Here is an 18,321-nt window from a genome sequence, read left to right as displayed (position 1 = left end):
GCCCCCTGCACCATTGGCTGCTCACACCCTCCAGGGACAGGCTCACTGGCACGGCGCCCACTCAGCTGGCAAGGCACAGGATGCAGAGCCTCAGCAGACAGGGCACTCCTCCCTAACAGCCCCTGCAATGGCTCTCACTCCAGCAGCCCCTCCCCATCCTCCACAACTGACCTCTGTCTCTCTCGTGCAGCTTCCCTCAGGCTGGTCGGGATGGGTTCCCCCCCCTGCCCCCTCCCATCACCGTGAGAACAATCAGGCTGGCACCCTTGCAAAACTGCAGGCAAACTCTGGCCCCATATCCAGCCTGCACTGTCCCTGCCCACTGGGGAGCCTTAACTGCATGCTGAGACCCCATGATGAGAGAATGCCTCAAAACATCTCCCATGTGGCACAAAGGGACAGGCGATTCCCGTGGCTGGGGGTGTGTTGTACAGGTGTTTGGCTTTGCAACTGCAGGTGGTGCAGTATAGATTTACCTGAATGCCCATAGAGGGGAAAAAGAAGAACAAAACTCCTGATTAGCAATGAGGATTCCTGAGCTCGCATTCCAGCTCCATCACTGACTTGCCCTTCACCTACAGAAGGATTTCAAACCACAGTTGGCAGCCTGACGAACACCCCGTGTCTATGACAACATTCCAGCTTAGGAAAAAAACAAGCCTCTAAGAAAAACAGTCCAACATCTTAGCAGACATAGTTACTTGCCACATCCAAACCAGTGCAGTCACCCATAATGCTGCAACAGAAGAGGATTTACAACAGGGCCATGCTGGAAGTGTCACAGGGACAATCCCTCAAGCTCCAGTAATATCCTGCATTTTGATACTGCATGCACACTGTTGCAACCATCCTCTCCACCAGGATTTACTTGAGACTACAGGAGATTCACACAACAGTAGTCAAGATTTGCCTGATGCCCTCAGTCACGAGGGTCACCTCCTTGCAAAGCAAAGGAGTTACCAAAGATATCAGGCAGAGCCTTGACTGCTCCTGGCAATTGCCCCTCTGTCTGCCTGGTCTCAGGCACACTAGGAAAAGCCAGCACAGCTGCTGACTCCAAAGCAAAGATCAAAGTGAGTGGAGCAGCAGGTATCACTGGAAAGCAAGGGGACAAAACAGCAGGGAAGCAGGTGGGGAACTTCCTGCCTCCAGGCAGTAAGAGTAGGAGGAACACAACCAGTTTTCCCACTCCCTCCCCTTTGGGCTCTCCATCCTGCTGGAAGCAGAGGCTGGCCTCCCACTCCCAGTACAGCAGCATCATGCAACTTTGTCTGCTTTGCTGAGAAATCTTCTGCTGTAAGTAAAGACAAGAAGACAACAAGCACCTGCTGTTACCTCTGTGAGAGCTAAGGCTTGGAGCAAGGCCTGCAAAAGGCAGTGTGAGCAGCAAGAGAAGTGCCTTCCCGACTTGGGAGAGCTTCTCCAGGCCAAAAAAACCAACAATTTACTTAGATTAGAGCAGAAGCCATTTGCCCTATTGCTTAACAAAAGGAGTCCCATGGAGGCCTCTTCTTGCATCAGCATGATCCCTTTAACACTGAGATGCCAAGCCATCTGCCAAGACAGAAAGTCTTGGGGAACAGGCCTGTGCTGATCTGGAAAAAACACCAGATACACCCTTCAACTCTGCATGTCTTGAGTAGAGACTGCCCTGGATCAAGAGACAGAAAGCTAATACTCATCTTGAAGCTGAGTATGGTTATCAGTACTGCAGCACACCAAAAGGCCCCAACACCCACCTGGGATCTGTCATTTTAGGGCTGCTCTGACCTTCAGTCAACAAAAATCCCTGTCCTGCAGGGAGGAGGAGATTCTGCAACTGAGCTGCAAGATGGGATGAGTAAGGACAGCCCTTAGGAGAAGCGACTCACCCAGGGCTCACATGGGAAGTCTTGGTATCAAAGACATTGGAGATGATAAATTGAAGGAACTGGAGGGAAGGTTTCAGCAGGACAAATGAGCTTGCAGTCATCTTATTGAGAACACACTGCTCCACTGAAGGGCAACACATGAAAACACTCTTAAGGCAGTATCTTCCCTCACAGGAGAGACACAACAGGTCTCAAAGCGCTCACAGACCCCCTGGCAAGACAGAGGGGAGCAAAGGAAACCCATGGGAGCTGCTGGCGCTCTTCCCATCTCAACCTGTCTCCTCTCAAAGTTCTCAAAAAGGCAATTGGGTCAAGTCTCAAAAGACCTGGCTCTTCTGCTCTGCACAAATGCCACATCAAGCATGCTGCCCTGCTGCCCCGTCACTCCTCTGAACACTTACAACACAAGTAACAAGCCTCTAAATTTAGGACAACTACTCATGCTCAAAGCAAACTGTCTTGGAGTAGGTGCCAGAGGGATGAAAACCCTTTCCATGCATCTCATCATAAAATCTTCAGTGATGTGGTCATACAAGGCCAGGGCACAGCCATAGCAAAAATTCAGGCCCAGCACTTGCTTGGAAATAGTTGTGGATTCCAATTGTTGGTCTGTAGAAACCTGCAAGTCCCTCCACCAATTCAAAAGGATCTGTAAGAGGTAGCTACAGAACAGGTAATGCATATGCAGATACAATTAAATACACATATATATATATATATATAGCAATTTTTACATAAAATGGTTATTTAAATTAAGATTATAATGGGCTAGGTTATTCTGCAGCTGCAGAGGCAGCAGTAGAAGCACAAGCTAACTGACAGACAGTAAAATGGCCTGCACATGATCATGCTGGTGTACAAGCAAGTGCACCTTGGATGTTACTGGACAAACATTAAGTGTCTGCTTATTGCCAGTAATGCTCCTTTCCAAGTGCCACCTGAGAAATCATGTCACATGCTGAACTGATACAATTCTAAATATTTTTAAATCCACCTTCGTCTGGATTGTTCTTTACACCAGGTTTTATGAAATTACAGCTTCAGAGATATGCAGCATTAGCTGGAGAGAGAAGACAACTTTGCTGAGCTTTTGGGAGTCTGGCAGATGGGAGAGAGAGCAAGGAGAACAATTAAGAACTCACATACAGCACTCCTTTTCAATAACCTGTGGTGGTCAACAAAGGCAGGAGTCAGCTGACAGTGACAGACAGACCAACCCTTAGAACTGGGAGGACATACCATGGGGAAACTTGGTGCAAATCCCTCTCTTGGGTGCTCCGACAAAAAGCTGAGTAGAAAAGAGTTCTCCCCTCCCAGTTTAGAAAATAACCACCATGTACAAAGCAGTAATTAAAAACAACCAACCAAGAAGCCCAAGGGAAAGCTAAGGGTTGGATTCTGTCTCACTCAGTAGGAATGAGGTAGAGCACTGAGCTGAGGTCCTGGGGCCTGAAAGGGACCATTCATTTCCCACCAGCAATGAAACCAGGGCTATTGGCTGTCAGCTTTCTCTGCTGAAAGAAAGGGGTGCCAGTGACCCTGCTGGGAGGAATAAGCATCTTTTCAGGCCAAATTTGTGAGGTAGCAATACCTCACCAGAGCAACACTAACCAACCACAGAGCTGTTCCTGTTGGAGGCCTTAAAGTGTGTGGTCCTGGGATGGTGCTAGTTCACTGTGGCCAAAGCAGAGGCTGCAGAGGGGAAGGACTGACAGCTCAGGTCACTGCTGTGCCCACAGGGGACTCCTGGCAGCCCTGCCCTGGGGCTAGCATGGAGAGTGGCTTGGTGAGCTGCTCTGCCAGCTCCATCAGCACCCTGCCACTGACTACTTTCTCCTGGATTGCCGGGAATCTTTTCTGCTCTCCTGGATTGCAGCTTTTGTGCTCTCTCTGTCCCTGCCTACCAGCTCAGGGGACCAGCTGTCCTATGGATATTCAGTTTTATTGGTAAAGACTGAGACAAAGAAGGCATTAAGCACCTCAGTGTTTTCCTCACCCTTTGTTGCTGTTTCCTCTGCATCCAATAAAGGATGGGAATTCTTTTTGGCCTTTCTTTCTGTTGTTAGTGTATTTATGAAAACACTTTTTATTACTTTTCACAGCACTGGCAAGATTGAGCTCTAGCTGAGCTTTTGCCTTTCTTATGTTCTCTCTACATGACCTAACAATGTCCTTGTACTCTTCCTGAGTCATCTGCCCCTTCTTCCAAATGTTGCAAACCCTTTTTTACCTGCCCTGGTTCCTGCAAAAGTTCCCTGTTCTACTAGGCTGGTCTTCTCTCCTGCTGGCTCATCTTTTGGCACAGAGGGACATCCTGCATCTTTAAAATTTCTTTCTTAATGTATGTTCAGCCTTCCTGGACCCCCTTTGGTGACCTCCTTCTTTACTGTATCAAGAATTGAAAACTGTAATTTCATGGTCACTGTACCCCAGACTGCCTCCAACCACATCTCCCACAAGCCCTTCTCTGCTTGTAAACAGCAGGCCTGGGCTCTCTAACCAGCTGTGTCAGAAATTATCCTCCACACAGCCCAGGAATCTCCTAGACTGCCTTCTCTCTGCTGAGTCGAGCTTCCAGCAGATATCCAGCAAGTCTCCCACAAGAACAAGGGCTGGCAATCACGAAGCAGTTGCTCATAGCATAATTCACCTGTCTTTTCATCCTGGTTGGGTGGCCTGTAACATACCCCCCCAGGGTGTCTGCCTTGCTAGCCTTCCCCCTAATTCTCACCCACAGGCACTCAACTCAACCTTATCATCACTACCCTTCAGCTCTCAATAGCCAAAACACTCCCCAGCAGACAGTCACTGCCTCTCCTTCCTTGACTGTCCCTTCTGAGGAGCATAGTCATCCACTGCAGCACTCCAGCCATGGCAGACATCCCACCCAGGTTCCACCATGGTGCCTATGTCACAGCTTTCCTGCTGCCATGCTCCCTCACAGCCTCTTGTGCACCTCCTCGCTGGCACAGCATGGGAAGCTGAAAAGTCCTTGATTCAGAGTGAGCAGTACTTAGCAGCAACTAAGATATCAGCATGTTATCAACATTGTTCTCGTACTAAACTCAAAACACAGCACTGTACCAGCTACTAGGAAGAAGATTAACTCTATCCCAGACAAAGCTACAACACTGGCTAAAAAAACTTTTCTGGAAAAAGCTTCCTGTCTTGGTGTGTACTAAGCATTCCACAGCTTTGAGCCAGCATGAGCCAAGCAGTGTCCCTTCCTGCTCCTGAAACAAAGGAAAAAGGAGGAGGGGAGGGAAATCACCATCTCTGGGCAGCATCTGAGGTACCCCAGCAGGTATTTATCTTCCCCCAGACTTTCTTTGGTTTTTTCTCCCCCCTGCAATATACCTGTCAGGAACTGCACATGGGCACCACTGCAGATCCTTACCCCACACACCACTCACAGAGCCTTCATTAAAACATTGAGTTCTCCTGAGAACAGGCTCTAAGAAAGTAGAAATTAAATTTATCTGCTTCAATCTGCTGCAGCAAGACTTGTGTGCATCCCTGGTCACTCCATGGGGATCTCAGACTTGTTTTTCTTCTGTGCCTCCCAGGAGGTCCAGGTTCTCAGCAGAGATGCAAGCCAGCAGAACTCACCATCTCTGCTGGAGCCTGGGGACTTGCTCCCCTGCCAGATGCACCAAGAGGGCACATTATTACAAATACATACACACTTTGGTCCTGTTTCATGGGGGTTTCATCATCCCTTTGGCTGTAACAACTTCATCTTCTCAAAGATGCTCCTGCACAGGCTCATGATGGCCAAGAACAGTACACGCCTTGCAAGCCCAAGCTTACTGGGCAGAAACAGGAAACAGGTAAAATAAAAAGAGGGAGTAGGAGCAGGCAGGACACCTGCATCTCACCCTGTTACTGTAGGAGACCTGACCAAAACAGTGCAAGCACATCAACAGATTTCCAGTACCATTCTTCCTGCTCCTCCTCCCAGCTTATGCTCACCACAAAGAGCACAACCTGTGATTATTGAAGAAGGGGGAAGAAGAGAAGAAATGCAGGAAGTCTCCTGTGCATGCATAGTGGTCTTGGCTGAAAAAGGCCCCCAAAATGCTTAACTCACTAGTTTTAGAATCAGTGCAGGACTTTACTATCCCACATGCAGAACTATTGGAACAGAGATACATAACACCATCCTGGACTCACAGACTGCATCATTCCAGGGTGGTGGAGCACAAACCATAACCTGCAGCTTCTGTGAAAAAAAGGAAGAAAAAAACCCAAAACCAACCAAACAACAAAACCAAAAGAAATCTCCCAAACATCTGGTGGCAAACATCCTGGCAGCATTCCATGGGACCTAGCTAAGTGCTGTGCATGGCAAGACCCCGAACAGCAAAAGGAACCAAGGAGCACATTGCTGCAGGAAATGAAATTACTTGCAACTATCTCTGTCCTTTTACAAGAACCTTGCTCATTTGCAGTCTCAAATATGAGCAGCACCAGAATACACTAGCCACTTCCTCTGCCTCAAAATCACCAAGGGGAAATAGGATAGACAATAAAGCAAAATTACTATCAGTACCTAGCATATAACCTGATTGGAGCAGAGTTCAAGCGTGGGTTGCTAAAGTTTATTTCTGTAAACTTCCGCCTCCCAGTCTGTGTCATATTTCGCTGATTCATTCTACAGATCCTTTTCTGTACCAACAGTGTAAAGCATAGGAAATATCCAGGGCTGGTTGTTTAGTAAACCTGCACTGAAAGTTCCCTTCCATCTACTGCGCCTGCTGCTAATTCCCTTCACAGCTCTGCTCATTAATAAAAATACAACACAATAAAAGAGAACCGCACACATACACACCTCGCCCAAATTTCCTCCATACTGGCTGGTCCTGAGTCACCACCAGTGAATAACTGTTGCCATGCACTAAGGAGGACATGGTTATTAAATTAATAGGGGCTGCTTAACCTGGCTACAAATATAGACGAGTTCTTTGTGCCTTAGTGAGCTAATAAGGCATGTGCTAATTACATTAATTCAAACAAGCCCAGCATGCCCTGAGGGCAAAGGGAGAGAAGGGTGCAGCAAACTCAGGCTTTTTCATAACAGCTGTGAGACAGCGGAGAGTACTTGCCTTGACACAGCTTTTGGAGAAGCACAGGAACGCTGTGGCTGGCACCCTAGGGCTCACTCGGCCCAGCTGCTGCCTGGCTCATGTGCAAAATCCCTGCTCATTCACCCAGCCCGTGGTGCAATGACAGACACAGGATCCTCTCTCCAAAGGGCCAGCCAGCTTGTCTGTTCCTATCTCTGTGGCCCAGAGCACATGGCAAGCCTTGGGATGCCACCCTGCTGCTTTGGGACTGTGAGCCTGGGACCCTGCTGGCAGCCCCCTTCCCACATGGCACGAGCAGCCTCCAGCCCTGGAGCAGCACCAAGGGCTGCAAGTCACCCATCATCCAGCCATGTGATGTTCCTCATACAGCCCCATCTCCTCCCCAGCCCCAAAGTCAGCCACAACAGCTCAGACAGACAGCATGCAGAGCCTTCAGTGGGACCTTAACCAAGTTAGGCAATCCCAGCACATCCCTAAACCTAACTGGCAATGGAGGCAGGCAGAAGGGACAGTTGCGCCTTCCACATCAAAATGGCAACAGAGCCTTCAGAAATCTAACAGGCTGCAGCAAGAAGAAGCAAGGAGAGAGACACACAATCCCAGCAAGGTTCAGATATGCTCAGAGAGGAACCTCCCATCTCTCCAGCCCAAGGGTAAGCAGATCTCTAACCTCTGTCACCCCTGAAGAAGGCTCAGCATCAACTATGTTCACACTGAGGTGTCTGCTAGGAACTGTCACCACTTCCTGGCATGCAAGGGAAGGAAAGGAAAGGAAGAGGAAGTTGGTCATATTTCTTGGCACCTCCAAGGACACATGCTCACCAAGCACTTTCTGAAGGATGTGCTTTTCGTGTAAGCACTAGGGGACTGTGCTGGAGCAAAGCAAAAGTGTTGCGTTTTTCTTCTCCCTCTCTTATCACTTCTTCCTATACTGCATGCATCTAGCAGCACATCTTAGGGCCATCCCTAACAGATGTGAAAAGCCACCACTTTTGTCTGGCTGCTATGCTATGTGAATTTTAAGCATTATAAAGGCATGATGGTGTATCTCTGCAACCAAGAGAGAATCTACAACCAGGCACCAGATGAGAGCCAGTGGAAGGGTGGAACAACACCATTTTTTCTGCACAAAGAGGAACTGGTACAGGCTCGATGCAGTCCTGACGGTGTGTTGGGGGAGAAGGTGCAAAGATTTTCATTAAGGGAACAGCAACAGGGATTTTTTTAGTCCTGGAAAATGCCACATGATTTACTTTCCCAGCAGAGACTGTGGTTACTCAACCACTTGTCCAGCATAACTTCAGACTATTGCTCTTCCTTTCCCCAGCAACTCAAAGAACTCACTTTGAGCCAGGCCTATTCCCAGGTCACGTGTAGCTGTGAACACACAAATGCTTGTGTTGACATAAGCAGAGAGAGGCAAGAGTGGAAGCAGGGCTGTTCCTCTTGGCAGCGGCCTGCAGCAGCTTGCCGAGTGCACTGATAAAGTAAACCAATATACAACAATAAAACAGAATAAGAATCCTTCCAAGGAAGCCTGGGAGATAAGAGCTTCTGGGCCCTTAACAAAATCATTTAAAAGGCCTAGTAACCCAGAGCCCTGTGGGTCTGTATGTCAACTGATAGCTGTCACTCAAAAGTCCCAAAAAGGGACTGTTGAGCCTGGCTGGAACTGCAAAGCATCCCACAAACACCGCATCCTGTCCCTGTAGCAAAGCCACAGTGCACCAAGAGCATCAGCCATGGACATGGGAACCGACTCTGAAATACCAAAGTGAATGAAGCAGGACCTCGGGGTGTGAAAGGACAGATCCTTCCTGCATGACCCTTTGGAGTCAAGAGCTAGGCTCCACCTAAGGCAAGGTGACAGAGAAGCATCAAGCAGGAGCCACCACATAAGCATGCCCACACTGGTGTACAGGCTGCAAGCTCAGCTGCCTACTGGAGCCAAGGCCTTCTGTACAAGAGACCAGACATGGAGAATTGACAGGATAACAAAAGGACATTTCCCAGCCTTCCAAACACTTTGCAACAGCAGGTAGAAACCCCTCTGAAGAACAAAGCTTATCTCATTACTTCTCAGTGCCAAAGGCAGAATTTCACTAGTGCTCCCAGTGCACTAGAAGAAATGCCACTTAAATGTCATGTTAGTCAATATTCCTTGCCTCTCAGCCACAGGACACTGCTGCTGCCAGTCCCTTTGCTGTGGGGGTATGTGAACACAACTGCTCCCCCTGCATTGCCAACAGCCCTGCTCACCCCCCCACCTCAGCTGTTTTGCTTACACCAAAACTGTTCAGATCACAGCAAAATGGTTCCTTGCTAAACACACATCAGCAGCCCCGCATGGGTCAGGCTGCTTCTGAAGAGGTTAGCAGGTCCTCCAGAGAAACTCATACACACTCTGTGACAAGCAGAGGAACTGTCAAGGGGACTGCAACCACTACCTGATGGCTCAGGAGTCTGTGGCATAATCCAGTCACCAGCTCCCTGCTCACCCAGAGTGCGGTGAATCAGCAGGCTGCAAGGCAGGCAAGGCATTCCCAGGAGGAAGACAATGTATTTTGGAGGCTACAGGCAAATGAAAACACATCTAGTCCTGCTCACCTAAACAGAGTGCAGGGAGATGAGTAACACAAGAAACGGGAAAGAGGAAAAAGTGAAGTATATCAAACTTGAAAAGTCATTCTCTGAACATCAGATGTCTCGCCTGGCTACTCCAAATGTGCAGGGCAATGCTGCTACCTGATAGATGTATCCATAAGATTTATCTGACACACCCTCAAGGAAGCAATTTATCTTGCACTGCTTGAGAAACTGTTTTCAAAAAGTTTCCAAGTGAAAAACACCTCCCAACTCTGCTCTAATTACAACTCTGTCTCACAAGGAGTGCATGGCAGCAACAGCAGGCAGCAGTAGACACAAGGAATTGTCATGCCAGTGAGCAGTGGAACAGGCACGTTGCCTCGGAAGAGTAGCAACAGTTTGGCAATGCAGGAACTAGACACACTGTTCTTCTCCAGAGGTCCTTGGATAAGGACTTCTGGGCTCCAATCCATAACCCAGCTGGAGTTAGCTGTGACAACTGACATGGGAACCTGCTGCCCCAGAGCAGAGCCGACTCAAGATGTGATGCAGCACTCTGGGGGAAACACGTTCTCCCTCCTCTGCAAGAGCAGTAATTTCATTGGAGAGAGGAAGAGGGGAGGCTGGCTACAGCAGAGTTCATCAGGGTTCTCAGGTTCTCAGCCATGACATGTAAACCCTTACCCATGCCCTTCCAAGCTGCCAGCAAGTTTGCCAGCTCACATATATGCACACGTGTGTCCAAACAGCACATGCCCTTTACCACAGCTGATCCATTTGTTTTCAGCTCCACACCACCACAATTTGCACTGACACAGGTCCAGGACACTGCAGCAGCACTAGGGACAACCCAATGTCAGATGACCCTACGGCCTTCCTACAATCTCAGCCGTGTGCCAAGCAAGATGTCACAAGCTGCCCAGCAGCTCTGCAGCCTCTCTCCCACAAGCTGACTCCGTGTGTCTGCAAACTGCCCGTGGCTCAGCTGCACCAGACCAGCCTGACAGGCGGGCACAGCTGAACCTCACCCAGCACAGGGAAAATGGGACCTTGCTCTGCACAGGGCCCTGTGCAGCCATAGGCCCTGAGTCAGAGGCGTGCAGGTGCCTCCTGAGCGCAGGGGCCGTGGGAGCAGCCGGCTCAGCCTCCCCGAGCGTGCTGGCAGGGAACGCTGCACGCAGGGAACGCTGCACGCAGGCACGCGCCCACACACCGCTCAGCAGCAACCTGGCATTTCTTCCCCCCTTTCCAAAGCCAAATTCAGACCATCTGTTGAAGTATTTCTGCAAATCATCCCTCTTTTGGGAAGGGCCGGGGGCTGAGTTTAGTTGTTTATATAGTGTCTGGCATTTCTGCAGTGCTTATCACTTCAGTATCCAAGCTATTTCCTTCAAGCTCTCCATTACTTTTGAAGAACCAGTGTGAGGCACCACAGAATCTACATTGTAAATTCTGCAAAAAATAAAAAAAGGCATCAAAAAGACGACAACTGCTCCGGTCACACACACATTTAGCTGCTAATAAAGCAAGCGGGATAGTTCAGGAGAAAGGGGAAGGGCCAACACAATGAGTTTTATGTCCTTTAAAGAAACTACTACACTTAGAAAATAGTCTTCATAAACAACAAGTGTTCCTGTTGCCTTACGGAGAAGAGCTTGGCTTGCCCAGGGCATGGAAAAGGAAGCTAGTACTGCTATCCTTGAGAAAGCCAACGCAAACTGAAAAAGGGAGATGAAACACTTAAAAGAAGAGACCATTTACTAGTTCAGATCATACTTTCTGCAACAGCTGCCATGGCCATTTTAAGTGGTGAACCCCTGGAGTGCTGCTGCTCCCACTGCACTGTAAGGGAAAGAATCAGAGACTTATTGCTTACCCCAGGTCCTGCTCTAAATCTGTAGCAAAGGAGAAAGCAGGACACAAATTCACAGTAAGCCCCCCACAAAGCCTGTCCCTAAAACACAATTTCTTCTTTTTTGTAAATCCCTAACTATCACAGAGCAAAGAGAACAGCACTGAGCAGGGCACAAACACACTCCCAGTCCGTGCATGGTCTTGAAGAAGGCGTTTCCATCCCATCAGACCCACCAGGACACGGGGAACTGCCCTTCTCCCCACACCCATTAAGGGCAGTAAGGAGTCAGACACCACAATGACAAAGACAGAGATGCAGCAGCAGCAGAACTGAAGATGGTCTGGCCCAGACTAAGCACACCACATGCTACAGCTTAATTCCAGGCACTTTATCCACACAAAAGCCAGCACTCATCCAGCTCGGAGCTCTCACAGCACACAGCACAGCCCCTGGTCAAAGCAAAAAGGCTTCACTGAAAGCTGCAGCTGAATTCAGAAACCAAGGATCATGGCTACTGGGCTTCTTTCTGGCTTGATGCAAACCAACTGCTGACTTGCACAGCATCTCTTTCCTACTAATATAATTTGATGAAAGTCCCCTATCTTTGTGTTCTAATTAAAAAAGAAAAGCACATAACTCTCTTCCCAAACACCTCCTCCAAGCCAGTTGCTCAACCAGTGCAGAAGCATCACTGTCAATATAAGAGGGGAATATTTCCTTCTCCTTCCCTCTCCCCACCCTGTCTACAAAGGGCACCAACCCTCCTCATAGCTGGCACAGCTTTTAAATTGAGAGTATAAGCCCCAAACATAGAGTCAAAACTCCAGGTGGGGCAGGCACAGTCTTTGATGTGACTTAGTCATCTCCAGCTCCTCAAATTCATGCTATTTGGGGAAACTTAGCTGGGTCAAAACCAGCCTCTCTCCTGCTGGCTTCTGGATAAATGCATCAGACACAGGAAAGAAAAAAAAATCCACACATCTCTCCTGATATGCCATACACCAGCATCAGTGCCAAAGGAAGGAGCAGGGCACAGGAAGGTTTGACAAGATGCAGTCACCCACCCACAACAGGACTACCAAAATGAGAACAAGTACTGGTTACAAAAAGGTTCAACAGAATAGAGTAATAATGCATTCCTGTGAGCAGCTCACCACAGGCTGTACTAAATTATGATCAACAGAGACCCCATAAATTACATAAACAGTACCCTGTCATATTCCTTCTGATACACAACAAGCCCTGCTGCCTGGGAGCCTCTCCCTCACCCGAGCATATAATCTCCACCTAGACAGCCCACCTAAGGCAGAAAATGTTCAAAATTTTTATATTTGCAGATGTGTAAGAGGAAACTCCTGACAGAAATCCAAACCACCCAGAGTGACAAAGTCTTTTCATTAGGTTTGTCTGGGATTTTGCCTTGTTTTTTAAAGCTTTTGTACCTCCTGTTACTTTATCTTCACAATAACTCAAAATACCAGGCAATCAATACTGCAAGGTTAAAGCAACATCCAAGTTTGGCATTGGACAGCTCAATCCAACTCCTCCTTCCTGCTATCTCTGTGCTGGAAGACAAACAGAAGAGGATAGGAAAATATTTATCTGCTGTTAGGATTAGCTGGAGCAACACAGTGTTAGCTCTAGCAAGCTGCCACTGTTAGCTGGATATGGCCAAGTGACAGTCCCCAAACCAAGCAGGTACAGCCAGGGGATTCAGCCTTGCTGAAGGAGGATGGCTTCACTACATCATGGTGCCAGAGAAGCTGAAACACACTGCCCTGACCCCAGACACCTCTGGCAGAGAGCAGGCACTTGCAGTCACATCCCTGTTGTCTCTCTGCAGACAGACAAGACAACTGTCTCCAGCAAGGCTGGAGTCCATGCAGCCATTTACGAGGAATGCACCATGGAACACAGGCATGGTGTTCAACATGTTCAAGAGTAACAAATAAAAACAATGCACTGCCTACAACAGGCAGCATCTCCAGCTCATTTGCCATGATAAGTAATTGACAATTCTGCATCTCCCAACCTGTAGTAGTGCAGATGTTTGGTCACTTCTAATGGAGCCTGAATATACAAACACGGGCGTTAAAGCAGACTTTTGCATTTCCTGAAAACACAGTTAAGGATTTAGGAGAATGCACCATGGATGTAAAAGGAATAATTACCAGTCCTTATGTACCTGCAGCAGCAGAAGGCAGATTGCTATGAACAGGCAGATTCTTCCCCATCCTGCACTGTTGCTGTAGAAGGAGCAGAACAGACATTTGTCCTACACAGCACTGCAGATTTTAACAGGAGAGCAGAGGCAGCTGGGAGAAAGACAGTTCCAACTGGACCTTAACATAATGTCCTGTTAACAGGACATTAACAAACTTGTAAGTGACAGGCTAAACAGGCTGTGGGACCAGACTCCTCCTGTTGCTCGAGGGCTCCCACATGATGCTCAACCTCAGCTGGTGCTAACTAAATTTGCTCCACTGCCTGCCAGAGCTGTATCAACTTACTCCAGTAAAGGGTGAAGGTGCTCAGCTCTGGGACACCACTGATGGGCCATCAGCTGTGTAGAAATTTCATTCTAGGGAAAAACAAAGAAACAAAGGGGAAAGAAAAACCAAAACAAAAAACCCCAAACAAACAAAAAACCCAACCAACAACAAAAACCCCAAAACAAACAAACAAAACAAACAGACAACAACGGGGGGATGGGGGGGGGAAACTGTGAAAAAGGAAGGCCAGGAAGAAATCAATCTTAGGAAGAAATACTTCTGTTCTGAAACAGCCTAGAAAAGGAGAAAGTGTAGAAACTCCCTTCACACTGCATCAGCATCCTATCATAACACACATGAACTGCAGCACTCAGGATCATTTGTCCCAGCCATTCCAAACCTGGTTTGGTTACATATCATCTCCCCAGCCCAGGCTCTCCTAACAATGGAACAAAAATATTTTGCATTTTTCCAACCCTTTTCCTTTCCCTTTGAGGCCTAGTTCAAAGCCCTTTTATGTCATTCTGACAGCACTATATGATTTTAGGCAGATAAACCCAGCCCATTAAGAGATACACCCTGTGCAAGACATCTTGCTGGCACTGGAAAGTTGGCAGTGCAAAAGATTTGCAGCTCCCTGCCTGCAAGTGAGACCAGGGATCAAGTGACAAAAGCAAGGATGGTGTGGAACAAGGCAGACCTGCTGCTAGTCAGCACCAGGGGACATGAGTCCCTCTGCAGTTATGGTCAATGCTGCTAAACTTTTCTTCCCACCACACAAAGCCTTTCATCCCTTGGACTTCACAAGGACATCCCACCTTCCAGTAGCTACTGTGAATCTGGCAATTACCCTCCAAAAGCATCTTATTTCCACAGTGGGGTGAGTCCAGAGGCTTGCCAGCATCTGTAAAACAAGTACCTGCCAGCTCATCAGCAAACACAAGGCCTGATCCTTTGGAGGACCGGAGATGGAGACCATGCATCCTTATTCCAGACGCAGGTACTCCTTGCTGAGGAAGAAGGAACAACTCATCACCCATCTTACAGCCTCCTGGCTGCAGATTATTCAGATAAAAACCCAGAGTGTGTTAAAGAAACTTTCCTGTCTGACCACCCAGGAGCCATTCTGTCAGTCACACTCCCCCATTCCAAGATTTTCACTGCTGGGACCAAAGTCTGGAGCAGATGGCTCCAGTGACCCCTTGGAGCCCTTTTGGCTCCCTGCACACCCCACACTCACAGTCAGACAGGGTTTCCTTACTGGCTCAGCCCTGGGTTTCCCACAGCTGTCTCAGATGTCTGGATCCTCTAAGTAATTTAATCGTGGTGCAGTGACACAAAAACAGCTTGACCTGGTGCCTCTGGGGAGGGACCCCTAACAAAAGCATTTCTGGGCTTTTATACTCTACAGTTTGTGCACCCAGACAGTCTGGGGTCTTCTTGCTGAGTCACCAGCTCCTGCTGTATCCCTGTGCCCTCTGCTGTCCATAGGGTCAGCACCAGGTCACAGCTCCTTTCCTGGCTCCTGACATTTCCCCCACCCAGGGCACAAACCATAGCTCACACCGCAGCTGCACACCCAGCTATCAACACTGGGTGTATTCCTCAAGAAGTGCCAAAAATATTTAACTATTTTCACAGCACTGCATGATCCTCACACACCCTGCAACAATGATGTTCCAATGATGTTAGATTGGGCTTTAACCTTCAAGGAAAAGCTGTTCTCACAGGAATCTGTAGAATTGGGCCTCTGGTCAGGGATGTTGGCTCTACACACAGATTTTATTCTAGCCAAACACAACACAACATTTACTCACCTGGAAACACAGCTGCCCCACTCTGGGAAATTTCTCCCTCCTACTATTTCACAATTCTCAGGATGACAACAGTTACGCAAGAACAGCTGTATAGACAGATGAAATGCTTGCAGCTTCTAAGCAAGACTTTCCCCAAATTTCCCTTATCAGTCAGCTCCAAATCCTATGGCTCCCAGGTTTCAAGGCACACCAGTCAGCCATCAGTCACTGTGCCTCCATCACACCTTTGCCCTGGCAGAGACCTACAAGAAAAAACATGACGCACAAGCGAGCAGGGGGCTGCTTCCACATGGACATGCTGCTGTCACCTTGGCTAGCCAGGTAGGTATTTCCCCCATCTTGCCCACTAATTTAAATCTTGGCAGGAAAAGGGGAGCAAATGGCCTTGACAGGCTGTCAGTGATTTCTACCTTTTAGTAACTTAATACAGCACACTGTCCCTTCCTAAAACGGCAGCAGGAAGATGCTCACAGGCTCTGGCATCCTAGTAAGACATTAACAAGATTTCTGGGCACCAAACAGGACTGCAGACTTTCCTTCAAGAGCAGGGCTTCAGTTTACAACACAGATTTGATCCCTTTTCCATCTCAGCCATCCATCTGTGCCACAGATCGCCACCACCCCCAAAACATAATGCTCCTTACTATGACAGGCATTTGGTGAACAGATGAGCCCAAGGGCACAGCACCAGGAGAAAAACTGCACCTGTATGAACAACTACAAGTAATGGCACGCAGTTAAAATCCTACAGGCAAGACATTCAAAGGGGTAAACCCTCATTAAATCTTCGTGTTTATTTTCTGAGGAAGAGGTTAGAGGAACTCCTCCTATTAAACCTTGCCTACTCCTTTGTTTATAACAGCCTGCAAAGCAAAACAGAAGTAGAGGAGAAGAAGACAACCACCGCCCGAGTCCCACGCGATACATCCTTATCAGTACCACTCTAGTTCAGCTGCCTTTTGCTTGGCACTGCCAAGAAGCGAGTTCTTGAGAAGCAAAGCCACAGTTACTTGCAGTGATCAAAATCACTGCAGATACCATACCAAAGCAGCAACAGCAGCACCACAAAGTCAGATCCTAACAGCAGCGAGACTCTCAGAGATTAACACACTATGGTAAAATACCCACTATTGAACTGTAAACATCTAATAGCCAAAAGACATCAGGCCAAATAAATATATCTGGGATCCTGTCCTGACACCTGGCAAGGTATATACCCTACAATCTGAGAAGCCTTGCAGGAAAGAGGCTGGGGCACTGGAAAATCTGATTTCCACAACTTCACCCTCACCCATCAGCTGCAGAGGGTGCAGCAAGAGGATGCTTGGGGTCCAATTTCCAGGGTGACCTTGAGGAAATCCCACAGTCTGTCCACATTTCCACTCTCCCTGTCCACTGCATGAAGAGCACAATAACCTTGACCTATCTCAAAGAGGCAGGGATCTGGCTTAGGAGAGTCTGGAAGGAGCTCAGAGGGGCTTAGATGCAGGATCTGCGCTGCGACCGGGGCGGTCAGGGAACCCTACGATTCGCCCCAGAATCAAAGCCCGGAGAAACTCGTTAATCGCTTTCAATATAAAAAGCTGCAGCTCCGGGGCACTGAAGGGCTCGCTGGAGCCGCACACGTGTCACCGCAATTTCCCCGGCGCGGGCAGGGCAGAGGAAGGCGCGCCGGGCTGCAGCCCCCGCGCCCGGCAAGGGCAAGCCCCGCTCCACGGCGAGCGGGGAACATCAGCCCCGGGCCCCCACGCAGGCACAGGGAGCCAGCCCGGGGAGGAGGGGAGGGGCTGGGAACACCTAAAACCCCCAGGGTGAGGAGGGGAAGTGGCAGCGGGCAAGGGGAGCCCGCAGCTCCGGGAGATGGGTGGGTACGTGGGGAGCCCGCAGCCCCCCGGGGCGAGGGGACGGCTCTCCGGGGCCCGGGGGGCAGGAAGGGCGCCCGGCACAGCCCGGAGATGAGGGGCCGGGGTGAGCGGCGGCGGGGCCGGTGCAGCAGGAGCCAGGCCGGCGTGCATGGCCGAGCTGCATCCCGGCGGCAGGAGGGGTGTCGGGCGCCGCGGCGGCGCCTCCGGAGGGCTTGGGAAGGGCCGTGCCCACACTTACCGGGCGGCGGCGGCGGTTCCCGCCGGGGCCGGGGACGGTGCGGCGCGGGGTGCGGAGCTCCTGCGCGGCGCGGCCCGGCCCGACTCAGCTCTGCCCCCTCCGGCCGCGCTCGGCGCAGGCACCGCTGCCGCCGCCGCCGCCGCCTGTCCCTCCCCGCCGGGGCGGCCGCCGCGTCCCCATGGCAACGCGGGCCGGGGCGCCCGGGCAGCGCCGCCGCCTCCCCCGGCCGGGCGCGGGGGCCGGGACTGCCCCGCCGTGCCCCGAGCAGCACCGGGCCGCGCCCACAGCCGTCCTGCGAGGCCGCTCACGGCAGGACACGGGGCGAGCGGCAGCGGGGGAGAAATAATAAGTCTCGTCTGTAGCCGAGGGAACGGCCTGAAACTGTGTCAGGGCAGGTTTAGGTTGGGCATTAGAAAAAGGTTCCTCACCCAGAGGGGGGCTGGGCACTGAACAGGCTCCCCAGGGAAGCGGTCACAGCACCGAGCCTGACAGAGCACAAGAAGCACTTGG

The 18,321-nt window shown here is 49.8% G+C and overlaps 1 protein-coding gene across 1 annotated transcript in view; it reads right to left on the bottom strand.

Moving 5' to 3' along the window:
* Positions 1-17,930, bottom strand: part of SLC25A22 (solute carrier family 25 member 22) — a 50,502-nt gene extending 32,572 nt beyond the window's left edge. Inside the window, exon 1 of the mRNA XM_066551729.1 lies at positions 17,812-17,930. The gene's annotated coding sequence lies outside the window, so the exon portion shown is untranslated. The remainder of the gene's footprint in view (positions 1-17,811) is intronic.
* Positions 17,931-18,321: the final 391 nt, after the last annotated feature.

This window comes from Molothrus aeneus, chromosome 6 (genome assembly GCF_037042795.1).
Source record: "Molothrus aeneus isolate 106 chromosome 6, BPBGC_Maene_1.0, whole genome shotgun sequence".
NCBI lineage: Eukaryota > Metazoa > Chordata > Aves > Passeriformes > Icteridae > Molothrus > Molothrus aeneus.
Note: the sequence above shows the minus strand (reverse complement) of the source record. Positions and strands in the feature narration are given on the sequence as shown.